The 9188-nt window shown below is 38.0% G+C and overlaps 1 pseudogene; it reads left to right on the forward strand.

Annotated features, from left to right (window-relative positions):
* LOC116866519 overlaps positions 1 to 8926 on the forward strand; it is a 157098-nt pseudogene extending 148172 nt beyond the window's left edge.
* The last annotated feature ends 262 nt before the right edge of the window (positions 8927 to 9188 follow it).

Below are 9188 nucleotides of genomic sequence, written 5' to 3' on the forward strand. Positions count from 1 at the left end.
TTTCTCACGGTTCAGATGGGGTTATGCATATGGGCACCAACACCACGGAAGTGGAGTTGTGCCCTCCTCAGTGCATCCTATTAGGGAGTACACAGTGTCAACACATCTGACCACCTTAATCAATCGGTGTGACTAGGGTCTGGCTGAGTCTCTTCATGAAAACTTGTATAGGTTTGCCTTTAATAAATACCTTTTGGGGATATATTTCAAGGCTATGCAAATATCTCATTTCTCATCACACTTCTCCCAATTAATTTTAAAATCCATCCATCAATCTTGCCTATAGCATGTATTACTGAAGTGTTCTCCTTGGTGATTTTCTTATTAACCTCATTACTTCTACATTTAATAATTAGAATTTTACTTTAGGGAAGAGAGACTCTTTCTTCCCCATTTTAAAATTTATGTCAGCATAATTAATGATATTTACCTTATTTTATAAGTTATAATCTAATATTATAATTAATTATTTTTTTCTCATATTATTCCAGCTTTGGTAATTAGAAACTCTTTGAGGTTGGCTCCTGTGTCCTTTCAAAATGTCTCCATCATTTCTGAGTACTTTTTTACTTGTTGACCGCATAAGATGTCCGAGGTTTATCTTGGACTTTCCCTGCCCCAGAACTGAAATTAAGCATTTCTTCAAAGAATCATAGCACTTAACTGGATAATGACATTTACAAATACAATCTGGGTCTTAGATTTATTATTGCCCTTCAGGTGTCACTGCATTTAGTCTCAACAGGTAAAGCTAAATATCTATGTATCCTAACACACATTTATACATCTATTTCATCCCTTTAACTAATATTTATATATTAAAAAACAGAAAAACTTGCATTCCAGGAATTCATACCAGTACCCCCAATACGAATCTAACTCCACGGGGTTTATTCTAATTTTCCATCTTTCTACTTGTTCCCTGGCAGTGAGAAAACTGGCTCTCATTATCCACAATACATTTTCTTAATAATTTCTAATTTTCCTAGTATACGCATAAACTGGTTTCAGATATGCTCATATCTCTGTGAAAATCAAATTTACTAACTATAATTCATACTGTTTTTGGTTCATTTTTCTTTGACTTTACAATATACAGTTAAAATATTTTCCAACATTAGTTAAGTTAGTTCCTTCCTCCCCCAACCCATGGGTATAATTACATTACTCATTTATAAGACAGATTTATGTGTTACTGACTTCATTCCATTTGGGCTTCCTCCATAAACTTGTTGATTTTCATTATTTATTTTGGGATATATAACACAATGCCATGATTGTAACAACCATAGGCATAAAAAAGAAATGCCAAGAAGTGTCTTCCACTTCTCATGCCTGTTATCTCATTCTTATTTCTCCACTATTTCCATCTCATTCCACCCACTCTCTGTAGGCTTAATGAATCTTTTAAGCTTCTGGTATTTTTTTTCTCATATTCTTCTGCACAGTATCTCTCAATACTGATTTGTACTTTTCAGTATACATATCTTGTGTGTGTGTGTGTGTGTGTGTGTGTGTGTGTGTTTAAGATTTTATTTATTCATTTGACAGAGAGATCAAGAGAACACAGTAGGGGGAGCAGCAGAGGGAGAGGAAAAAGCAGGTTCCCTGCTGGGCAGGAAGTCCCATGCTGGGCTCCATCCCATTCAGACCTAGGGTCCTGGAATCATGACCTGAGCTACAGGCAGGTGCTTAACCAAGTGAGCCACCCAGGCACCCCCAGATCTTGTGTTTCCATTATGTCAAATTTTATTTCTAAGTATTTTATACCATGTAAATAAAACATTTAAAAATGTGTCCTTGGATTTTTTTTTGTTTGTTTAATAAATACAATTGATATTTTATATATCAAACTATTATCTTTTATAAATATATATGACCTTGCTAAAGTCACCCAAAATTCTAATAGCTATTTTATAGATGTCTTAGGAGTGACTACTTTCATAATTATATCACCTACAGGTAAAGTTGTTTTTTTTTTTTTCTCATTTCCAATCTGTCTTTTCCTTTTTGTCTTATTGCACTACCTCAGATTTCTAAGTAAATCACTGCATAGAATCATTCAGGTATATACTTTTGTTTTATAAAATCTCTAGATTGTGTTTTTTTTTTTAATATTATTGGTTTTAATAAACAATTATCTTGCCTGGATTTCAAATGTGAAATTTTGTTACCCATAACGTACAACTACAGATATCACTATTCTGTTTTTTTTGTTTATTTGTTTAAGTCTCGTACTCCCAGGTATCTCCCCTGTGTCTATATAGCTTAGCAGACAGTATTTTGGACAGTATTTATGCTAAAACATTTATGTCAATAAAGCTTCCCCCATCTGCCCTCTGAGTTGATTGTGGTTGGGGGTCACATTCAATAGTTCAACACGTTTGCAAATTTCCTCAGGCTTCCAATTTTCTCTATGTTATCTGGTGTCTCCAGCATATATCCAGTTATTAGTCAGCCAGAAATGCATAGAGAAATTATTAACTCACTTTCTATAGCCCTCTCACTTCCAAAATAGTGTTTTAGCTGCCCCATCAGACCCAGTGAAATGAGTCTATCCCCTCCACTTAGAAAGAGGTCAGGTTTCTGTAACCTGAGCTGGAAATAAGGGTGAGGTAGCAAGATGCGTAAGTATCAAGACAAGAAAGCCACAAACTTCTCACTGGCAGTTTTCAGGTATAAGTGCTTCTCAACTTCTTATCATGTTTGGTTGATTTCTAGTGCACTGATTTTTAAAAAATAATTTTGTACAGTTTTATGCTTGTTTTGAGGGATTTGCCCCACTTCCACTATTTTAAATTGAGTAATTTTTGATCATTAATAGATATCATTAAGAGAATAAAAGAAGATATGTGCAACATATCCCAGACAAGGACTTATTCAAATGTAGTTCTGCCTAGTATGGTGGGACCACAAGAAAGAGAACAGTTGTAATTTTACAGCCCCTTTGAGGGTCTCTCTGAAGGATAATGGAGAAGAGAAATTCTTTCTGTGTGCAGAAATTTGACAAATCTACAGGTATTAAGGTATTAAGGTATGCCTTTAAGACAAAATGGTTAGAAGTACAGATTTATACTGATTCATTAAACAGTAACTATATTTAGTCAGGTTTCTTTAAAAAAACAGAACCAATAGGACAGATGTGTGTGTGTATACACATATATATGGAGAGAGAGAAAAAAAGATTTATTTTAAGGAATTGGTTCACTTGATTACGGAGGTTGACAATTCAGGGAGCATGGACAGGCTGGAGACCCAAGAAGTCAATTTTGCAGAATTCCTCCTCTTTTGGGGGAAGGGCAGTCTTTGTTCTATTAAGGCCTTCAACTCATTGGATGAAGCCCACCTGCATTACAAAAGGAATCTACTTTCCTCAAAATCCTATTTAATCTGTTTAAATGTTAATCTTACTCCCAAAAACTCCCTTTCGGAAACATCTACAATAATGTTTTTCCAAATATCTGGGCACTATGGCCTAGCCAAACTGGCACACAAAATAACCATCAGAGTAAGAGACCTGTAAGTGACATATTTGAAAATTTGGTAACAAGTAGAGCTGAGAAAGAGATATTTTCATAGATTTTTAAAATATGAGTACCAAGGTATTTATAGCCATATGAAACCTCTCAAACTGGCAACCTGAAGAGGTAGCGCTTGCTAATCATGTAGACAACATGAGCTCCCAAGATGGCAGCGTACACAAATAGCAGTCAACACTGGCAAATTTATTAAACTGAAGTTCTTCATAACAAAAGGAGAAGCTTATCCTCAGTGGAATAAACAATTTCTGTAGTTTTAGGGGGGTTCCAGATAGCTCTTGAGAACAACCTGCTTTAATGCTTCTGGCTGGTATCATTGGTGGCTGGCCCATCAGCACTTGCAAAAGTTGTATAAAACTCTCCTTTCCTGTACTAAGGTTCTTATACGTATAATAAATACCTCTGCCTGTGATTTTTTTTTTCTCCCATGTGTCTTTTTCCTATACCTTTCTTAAACTTACTGCATTGGCGGCATCTCTGCCAAATAAGGAGATGTGAACGTAGGATGACATATCTAGTCCTCTCCATAAGCCCATCAGTATCTACGGCACTCTAAAGATTTTTGGCCCAAATCTTGAATGCTTTCTAAATATACTCTCTAATAATTTTCTTGAAAATTTTAGGCTTTTCTCTTGGTTAGAGAGGATTTAGGGGAAAAAAAATTTAAAAGCTTTAGTGGGACTATCTTTATTGTACCACTTCTTTTGCAATCTTTGTCATTCTCATCAGACACAAATATTTGTTTCCATATAGCTAGATACTGGTTTTCAACTAGAGGTAATTGTGTCTCCCAGAGGAACAGTTAGCCATATCTAGAGATAGTGTAAGGGAAAGAGGACTGTGCTAGTAGCTTATAGTGGGTGGAGGATAGAGATGCTGCTAAGCAGCATTGTATAAAAGGACAGCTCCCACAACAAAGATTTATCCCTTCCAAAATGTCAACATACTCAAGTTGAGATATCATGACCTAGAGTCTTCCAAGGGTGATACAGTTCTTCTTCACTTAGGGATAATTAAACCAAGTCTATGTGAAGTTAACTCATGACCTACAGTTACACAACTACTAAGTAAAATCATCAGATTTTCATTCTTTTCACTACATGGATTATTTCTAAACCTACTATTAAGGATGGTTGTTTTTACCAGCTGTTAAGTGAGAAAATTTTAGAAATGCCAGACTTCACACTGTATTTCAAGTGCAAAGGATAAGAGACAACTTGTACAGCCACCTTTGAAAAGTACAGGTAGTCTTGCCCATAGAAAATGCTTTCTTACCAGTGATATAGATTAATTTTCATTTTCAGACCCTTTTTTCTGAACGAAATTACCTGGTATTCAGTGCGGAAATGTTCTGCATAGGTGAATAAATGTATTTTACAACACAACTTTATCTTTGGAAACTAAATGTCTATAACACCTATGTGTCCTACAAATTAATGATAGTCACTTTATGATAATCAGTCTAAATAGTAACAGATCTATACATTTTCTAGCCACTTCATCTATCTTCCTGTAATGCATTGAATTGTGTCTCCCTAAACTTCATATGAAGTCCTTAACCCCTAGTACCTCAGAATGTGACTGTATTTGGAGATAGGCCATTAAAAAATAATTAAATTATAATGAGGTCATGAGTGTGAGCCCTAATCCAATATGCCTGGTGTCATTGGAAGAAGAGATTAGAACACAGAGACACAGAGGAAAGGCCCTGGAAGACACAGAGAGAAGACAGCCATTTATAAAAGGGGAAAGGAAGAAGAAACCAATCCCGCTGATGCCTTGGTCTAGGAGTTCTAGCCTCCAGAACTGTGAAAAATATATTTCTGTTGCTTCAATCACCTGTTCTGTGATGTTTATTACAGCAAAACTAATCCACTCCCCAACAACACATAACAGATCCATGTATACAATGCAGATCCAATACATGAGTATTGACATATTCCAAAATACTCCTACATACTTTTCTTCAATGTCGTAATCATTGACTCCCCATCACAAAACCCCAACATGTGGCTTGTTGCCAGCTAACATCTGTAAGAAGTGAGTGGAAAATGGCCAAGTCAGTAACCACCATTTGGCTTGATACAGCAGATTTTTCAGAAATATTTCTGTGCTAGTTGATCCATAGGTCAAAGACAAATAGATGTTTAAATGGAGGTGGAGAGAATAATTTTTCCTAAGAATTAGCAATAATCAGTATAAAAACTCAAAGAAAAATGACTCTGTGGACCAAGACAGGCTCTGGAATTAATACTCCATCCCCCAATGGCAAATGATTGCTAATATTTGTCGTTCTACCAAAAATATCTTTTCTTTATTAGTATTTCTGTCTTTTAAGACTTATTAAAAGAGTGTAATGGACTTTTGACCTATTACAGACAAATTATCTTCTGGGATATTAGAAAGAAAGGGTATCTTCTTGGTTTGCAAAAGTGTTTTGAAATGTTAATTCCAATTTTTTTCTAAAATTGAATGTATAAGGAATCGTTTTATGCATAATGCATTTACTACATCTAGTATTTTTTTTAAAACAAGTGAAAAATTTTAGACAAAGTAACATCTAGTCACATTAAGTGTTTACTGTTTTTTTGTTTGCTTTTCTTTAGAGAGAGAGAAAGAACCCAAGCTGAGGGCAGAGGGAGAGGGAGAGAGAGTATTTTCAGCAGGCTCCATGCTCAGTGTGAAGCCCAATGCAGGGCTTGATCTCACAACCCTGAGATCATAAGCTGAGCTGAAACCAAGATTCACTCTCTTGGGGGCCTGGGTGGCTCAGTTGGATAAGTGTAGTGTTTGACTTCGCTAAGTTCATGATCTCAGGGTCCTCAGATGGAGCCCCAAAATGGGCTCCCTGTTAAGTGGGGAATCTGTTTATCCCTCTCTCTATGTCCCTCCCCCTGTTCAAGCACACTCTCTCTCTCAAATAAATAAAATCTTAAAAAAAAAAAAAAAGTCTCACACTTAACCAACTGCACCACCCAGGCATCCCTAAGATGTTATTTTAACTCAGAATATACCAACAGATAACTCTAGAATGACAATTAAATATTAGACAAATTAATTTTCTTGATATATTTTAGGTTAGAGTATTTACTTTCTATACAAATAAAATAGCTTCCTCAGTTTGAGTAATATACCAGCTCATGATTGTAAAGTGAGGCAAACTGTCACTAAACCAAAATTAGAAAGCTGACAATGTACTTTAGAATAATATGACAAATGATTACTTAATCTGGGATCCACTAAAACCTGGAATAAGAAAAACACTAATACTAGACAAAAATCATAGTATATCCAAAAACTGGTTAGTTTTATTCAAAGGCTCATTTATGTCCAAATGTCTTTATGCAACCCCCCAAAATTGCCTGTTTTCCAGAAAGTGTTGTTACTTCAACAAGCTTACTTTAAACTCTCATTCAATATATATTCAGCATCTGCCAACAATTTCTCCTCCCTATAGAAGGTAATTCCATGGGACTTGGGTGTTATTAACATTCAACACTCTCCAGCATTCTTTTCAGTTATTTCCTTTTCTTAAGATAACAATATTCAGGCCTCTCCAGTGCAAACACTTGACGGGGTCCAAGTTAGTTTTAAAACTTATCCCTTCCACATAAGAACCATACCCACCTCAATTTTCACAATTTCAGTCATCATTTGCCAGTTGTATTTTCTGCTTTTGTAACTTCTCTATCACTTCTCAAATTTCTTCTCATTTTCTCAACTAATGCCACAAGAAGCGTAAGGCCAAGTTTTCTCTCACTGGCCAAACACAATCTAACACTAAACTTGACACATTTAAAATAATTTTGAACTCCAATCTTTCATGGTATTAAGAGAGTAAAAGTGACATAAATTCTCCATTACAATATTAATTGAAAACTATAAAAATACAACCATGCCAACTGCCAGAATTATAGCATATATAGTATAAATATTTCAGAATTTCACTAACAATCTGACTACATGATACTTGGTACCTAAAAATCATTTAAGGCTTATTACAAATAAAAGAATAAGGCTACCAGTTTCAGCTTATACAGTATTAAGAATGAGCACAGTTTCCACCTTCAAAAGAAGGAAAAAGCTAGAGATACACAAATTAATAATTTTAATTTAATCAACCAGGGAACTGAGGTCACAGGGAAAATAATAAGGACTCCAAAATGTACAGCCTGTTTGCATAGCAGTATGAGCCCTTCCTCAGAGCCACTCTAGATACCCAAGCTGGAGGCATTCCTTGCCCAAAACTCCATGATTGGCAAGTACAATAATGTGGTCTCTACAAGTACATCAACAGCAACATGAGCACCCTCCACCAAGGGCCACAGGCCAACATGTCACTACTACTTGACCTTACTCCATGCCATCTATCACCAAGAACTGTCACTCAGACTGTCAGCAAGAACATCTGCCAGACCCACATGATCTAGAAAGGCTGGAACTGCCTCAGCATGGATCGAACCCTTCCTGAGGGACTGCCAGCGATTCAAGCACATCTCTTTCCTATTTCAGGAGGAAGGAATCTATCACATTAACCCTTACATGGTTGAGGAGGTGGCCCAGAACCTCATGGTACCAATGTTTGCCACTAGGATCTTTGGCCCCATCTGTAAGCAGGATAACATCACTCTTACCTTCAAGGAACTTTTGGGCACTGAGGGCCACAGGGGGCTATTCTGATGCATTTGTTATCATCCTTGACGTGATGCAAAACGACCTCCTATAGATGCTGTGTCTGGTAGTCATGTAGAAGCCTGCCTCCATCAACTCAGAGGACATTTGCAATAAGAAAGTCAAGTTATCAAAGTGTATCTCAGAAGTACCGGAGAACAATGAACTCCTCGACCAATATGTGCGGAACCCCAAGGGAGAGGATGAGGCCACCAAAGCGTACCTGAATGACCCACAGTGTCCTGTGGGTCCACCATTGCCACCTTCATAGTGTAGAGAACAAAAAGGTAGAATGAGTGCCCTTCTTCCCGCTGTGTGGCAGAGTCCCGAAAGATCGCAAGGCTGAGGTGCGGCTGTTCCCAAGGAAGCCACAAGCTTCTAGCAGCAATGCAAGCCCAAGTTGCTGGTGATGTGCGTGCAGCCCAATGAAGCCACTCATACCAAAACGATGGCCAAAAAGTCCAGCATGGTCTTCAATCCCGAGGTGTAGGCACTGGACCTGGCTTATGGTAGTCAATACAGGCGTGGGAAGCTCCCAAATGCATGCGAGCCTTCATCCTGGATGACTTCTGTGGGATGCAGATGCACTTATGTTGAGTGACTTGCTCTCGGAGGCGTGGCGGCTCTTGACGCCACTGCTGCACAGGATCGCGCAGGAGGCCCCAGCCCGTCACCTACTTTACCGCAGCCGACGCCCTGCAAACACAGGCGGATGAGCCCAGAGCCGCGGGCTTCCAGTACCCAGACACCTCCAAGTAAGTTAACTCTCACAGGTTCCCCTGCCCCCCTCCTTGGCCCTGTCTTGTGCCCTTCCCACCTTCTTACCTCCCAACTCCACTTTGAGAGGACTTCCGGACCCTAGTCTTCAGCCTCAGGTTGCAAGCCGCTAACAAACCCTGCCCACCCCTTGCAGCTGCTGTCTGAGTCCAGTTACGTTCCTCAACCACCGAACACTAAGACTTGCACCATGACTGTCCC

This window comes from Lontra canadensis, unplaced genomic scaffold (genome assembly GCF_010015895.1).
Source record: "Lontra canadensis isolate GAN:19392208 unplaced genomic scaffold, GSC_riverotter_1.0 scaffold10, whole genome shotgun sequence".
NCBI lineage: Eukaryota > Metazoa > Chordata > Mammalia > Carnivora > Mustelidae > Lontra > Lontra canadensis.